The sequence below is a fragment of the Gossypium hirsutum genome, chromosome A04, assembly GCF_007990345.1.
Source record: "Gossypium hirsutum isolate 1008001.06 chromosome A04, Gossypium_hirsutum_v2.1, whole genome shotgun sequence".
Classification (NCBI taxonomy): Eukaryota; Viridiplantae; Streptophyta; class Magnoliopsida; order Malvales; family Malvaceae; genus Gossypium; species Gossypium hirsutum.
Window position 1 is genome coordinate 62,844,756 of NC_053427.1, and position 5,422 is coordinate 62,850,177.

The window sequence follows — 5,422 nt, forward strand, 5'->3', positions numbered from 1 at the left end:
AGTAATGAAGTTTAGCTTAGGTATCAATTATGACCAAAAAAAATTTCAGTTATTTTTTTGTGGTTTAAGCCAAAGGATTTTAATTTTCATTTTAATAAAAAAATTTCCAATTTCCAAATTACAAAATAAAAGTAAAATTTTATTAATAAGAGTTAGTGTATTTGCTTTTTTATTGGTCCTATACAGTAAGTTGACTTTCTAACTCTCAGGGTACCAAAGTTGGTTGACTAATGGGCTAAATGTTTATCTTCTTTCTATGATTATATGTGCTTGTTAACTACTAGTTTGAGTGAAAAACAAAGACATTTTGTGAGCAAAGTGTCCTTTCCTTCTAAGATGTATTTTGGTGGAGCTATTAAACTTAGTTTGACATAGTGTTTTTAATTGCACAATTTTGATAAACTTTTTAGTGTTTTGTTTTAGTCTCTGATCTTGTATTTGATGGCATGGCAGAACACATTTATCCAGGATGGGAAGGAGATGGCATCAGTGCTTTATACTTATCGCAGCTGTGTCAAAGCACTTCCTCAGGTATTTTAGCCTTAGTTGATTCTAATTTATACATATTTTTAAGGTAAACAATGTTCTAATATAATCTGCTAATTTTAGTGTAAAGCAATGTTCTTTTTTATGTGGTGTAGGGGGTATGTTGGAATTCACAGTTCGGGATTCAGAAACTTGCTGCTGAAACCGGAGCTGCTTCGATCTATTGTGGATTCTGGTTTTGAACATCCTTCCGAAGGCAAAGTTTAAACTCATGTCTGATGTTAACATTCGTGAATTCCATGAATTAAGTCATTTTGTTTTTCTTGCTTTTAGTGACTTATAATGGTGGGCAGTATACAAGTTTGGTGCTTTATTATTTTGATTCTATATTTATATTTAATCTAATTTTTATTATTTATTTTAGTTTTGATTCTATATTTTTATTTTTATTTTTATTTGATAATGAATTTTAATAGAAAATTTTTATATTTAATAGAAAATTTTTATATTTAAATCATGGACATTATTCTTCTCAATATTTTGATAATGAATTTTAATTCTTTTATATATATTTTTTTAAAAATTTCATGACCTTTAGCGGCGTTTGTGAGAAAAGCGCCGCAAAATTTTGCGGCGCCGTCTATAGCGGTGTTTTTTGCCGTGCTTGCAAAAACGCCGCGAATAGTTTTAGTGGCGCTTAAAAGTGCCGCTAAAGGCCTAAAAAAACGCCGCTAAAAGTCAGTTTTGCTGTAGTGAAAATCCATTGTGATACAATCCCATTTCCATTCAGGAATAGATATAGGCTGAAGTAATCCGGTGGGAACCTGATGTTCTGCCTTAACTAGCTGACAAGTTAAACATTTAGCCACATACTCGATCATATCTCTTTTCATTCTTGGCCACCAATAAGATTCTTACAGATTGCGATACATTTTCATTCCTCCAGGATGCAAAGTAAAAGGACTATCATGAGCTTCGTGAAGTATCAACTCTTGTAATTTAAAAACATCTGGAACGCAGATTCGGTTATGAAATCTCAAGTAACCACATTTATCAATGCTGAAATTTTCTAATATACTATTCTGAACCATTTCTCTTTTCTTCGTCAACTTTTCATCATTTAACTGCGTTGACTTGATCCGATCAAACATCACTAGTTTGATTTTTTAGTTTAGCCAATAGGCTTCCATTGTCATTGATACTGAGCTAAGCAAACATTGCTCGCAATTCAATTGCTGCTTTCCTACTCAACACATCAGCTACAACATTAGCTTTACTAGAGTGGTAATCAATAACACAATTAAAATCTTTCAGAAGCTCTACCTAATGATGCTGTCTCAAATTCAACTTCTTTTGAGATAGAAGGTATTTGAGACTCTTATGATCGATATAAATATAACATTTTTCTTTGTATAGATAGTGTCTCCAGATCTTTATAGCAAAAACCACAGCAGCTAGCTCTAAATCATGCGTCAGATAATTTTGTTCATACATTTTTAGCTGACGAGATGCATAAGCAATCACTTTCCCATCTTGCATCAAAACACAACCAAGAACACTTAAGGAAGCGTCACTATAAATGACAAAATCCTTTCCTAATTCTGGTAAAGTCAAAGCTAGAGCTTCAGTCAACATCTACTTCAATTTCTCAAAACTTTCTTGACATTGATCATCCCAAACGAACTGAAGATTCTTATGCAACAACTTTTCATTGGCAAGGCTGTCTTTGAAAATCCATTTACAAATCTTCGATAATAACTAGCTAATCCAAGAAAACTACGAACCTCTAACACATTCATTGGTGCTTTCCGCTGAATAATTGCCTCTACCTTTTTCGAATCAACTCTAATTTCATCTGCTGAGATAACATGACCCAAAAATACGACCTCTGATAACAAGAATTCACACTTACTAAGCTTTCCGTATAACTATTTATCACGAGCTGAAGAATGCACTTCGAACATAAGTCATAATTGACAAATTACAGAATAAAGATAACAAGAAAACTGAATAAAGAAATCCAAGATAGAAAAACCCAGAATAAAGAAACCCAAGATACGATACTATGCCAGAAAATTGAAAACCACACTCATAGGAAAATATAGAAGATCTCGATAATTCCTCAGAGAAAAGAAATCCAGTAGAAAACATCATTTAATCTCACTGGAATCAAATGCAACAAGAACAATATATCTTCCCATATATATACATATCAAATGGAGCATCAAGAAGAAGAAACAGAATCATAGTATTATACATATTCTCTCACCAATTTTTTTATCAGGCAGAATATAATGGAATGCCCGAAGGAATAGAGTAATACAAATTATAAACCAATCAGGCTACCAATGTTTTCGTCTAACATTAGGATTAGAAAACATCCCCATATAACAAAAATTTCTTTTCACTAAAGAAGACTAGTTCTGAATAAATTTTGATTTGCACTTTTCTCGACCTTGTACCTTAGTAATTCGATTTATCAAAATAAATTTCTTCTCTAACTAGAACAGTGCATAACTCCAATAATCCTTATGCCAATCTGATGCTTTTCTAGCTTTGACTTTACTTATCAACTCATTCTTCAATCTCTAATCATATTTATAATTATTCTAGTACTGAACTCTTTGGTTTCTCAACCAGAAACTTATTCAGTACAAATCTCATGAAATTCTATTATAAACACCACTTTGGTAAGGGGGAAGGGGTCGTAGGGCCTCTAACTCAACTCTCATATACATATACATGTAACACAGTTTTCATCATAGCAATCATATCTCAATCATGTCATTCATTTCGAGTAACTAACATTCATATTTGTTTAATGCCCACTTTCCAGTTATCTTATTTAGTCAAGTATAATTATGCATGCATCCTATGTTTTCTGGATAGCTTAACTTATCCATTCATCTACTCGAACAAATCATACTCATGACATCATATAAGGGTTAAGAAAACATAGATATTTGCATCACAATCGCAACTTTCATTTCGTGCATCATCATATACATATCATTACAATCACATAATTCAGTCCAAACAATTTAACATAGATAAATTCATTTCATTATAATCATTTATCTCATAAAAAATATCATTGACATTCATCAACATTCAACATTCAATCAAGGCAATGACATTTTCATTCATATCATGATATTAGGAACTTTTACTCATACCTCTATGAATTTCTATTTATCCCGTTCATCTTATCAAGTAAGCCAAATACACTACATCATATGAGCATCAAGCAAGTATGGATATTTATCATAACATGACCTTTCATCTCACGTGTTATCACTTATATATATATATATCATAAACTTTTATCATACTTTTCTGAATCGAGACTCATCATAATCGTAATTTTATTCAAACACCTTCGCATCACATTGAACATGATCAGTGCAGCTCGGTTGGGGAGTACCTATGTCTAAACAAGACGGTGCTCATATACGTCGGGAGACATTACACTATCACAGATTAGTGGCATGTATAGCTGGACCTTTACTCATGCTAGGTTAGTCAGAGAACCGACTAAACCATAACTCTGATACCACTTTATTTGTAACACCCCTTACTCGTATCCAAGGCTGAAACAGAGTACGAGGCATTACCAGACTTAAAAATACACATAGATGAAAATCGGGCCATAAAATTTCATTTAATTCAAAACTTTTCGAACACATGCATAACAAACAAAGCTAACTATATCATCACATCAAAACATAGGACATGGCACGATTAATTAAACTTATAAACCATAATGGATAAAGACTACATCTCATGATCATATACGATAACTCAATGTAGACTGATACGTATGGTCAAAATCATAATAAAAATACATATCACAAACCAACTTCCTATACATGCCACTCACTTGATATTTCTAATATTTGAATTAATTCTCCCAAAATGATAGTTTGATAGTGTGATTTTGCCTCCGACGATCTCCAACCCCGAGTCGACCTGCCAATACTAAAGAAATGGAGAGGATGGGTAAGCTTTACGCTTAGTAAGTTCATATGAAAATAATAAGCAATTACTACCACGCTTTTCAAGATAAAACACCGTAATTGTACAATTATACATGTTTAGGTTAAGTTGTGTTATCAAGTTACAGTTACTAAATCATTCATATCTGAAGCTAAAAAACTCCAAATTTAGTTTCGTTAATTTTCCATGAAACTAGATTCATATATCTTTCTCCCATAAAATTTCCAGAATTTTCGGTTTAGCCAATTAGTACAGTTTATTCATTAAAGTTTCCCCTGTTTCAGGGTATGACTACTCTCACCCCTGTTCACTACGAACCAAATTTCTCCCTGTACAGAATTTCAACGACCATGCTGTTTGTTTCCATTAAAAATAGACTCAATACGGAATCCATTCATGTAAGGTATGAATCTTAATAAGTTTTGTACAATTTATGGTGAATTTCTAAAGTCAGAACAGGGGATCTCAAATTTATTCTAATACTGTCTCACAAAAATTATAATATCACATAATATATAACTCTTTTGCTCCCCATGTTTCTTGTATATGAAAATAGACTCATTAATATTTAATTCCATAATTTGTTTGAAATTTAATTCAACTTACACAATTTTTGGTGAATTTTCAAAGTCATGCAACTGCTGCTGTCCAACACCATTTTACTACTAAAATTCACTTTTACACAATTCACTTAATCCATTCCATTTTACCTAGGTTCGCTCAAATATCGAGCATATTGCTCATAAATTCAAATAAACATATACTTGCACTTGTTCATCACATAATCACTTTCACATGTATTTTCATTTAATCGATTTCCCGTTGAACTCATCGGAATAATAATAGATACACAATTGCCTGCACATTTTCTCATTTCCACACTTGTAGCCGAAGCTATCTGGTACGCATAGTAGCCTGCACTTAGTACTACACATGTGAC

At 32.3% G+C, this 5,422-nt stretch overlaps 1 long non-coding RNA gene across 1 annotated transcript; it reads left to right on the forward strand.

Moving 5' to 3' along the window:
- The first annotated feature begins 354 nt into the window (after nucleotides 1-354).
- Nucleotides 355-909, forward strand: LOC107931530 (uncharacterized). The gene is made up of 2 exons (XR_005925539.1): nucleotides 355-531; nucleotides 642-909. It is a non-coding gene; the product is annotated as an uncharacterized lncRNA (long non-coding RNA).
- Nucleotides 910-5,422: the final 4,513 nt, after the last annotated feature.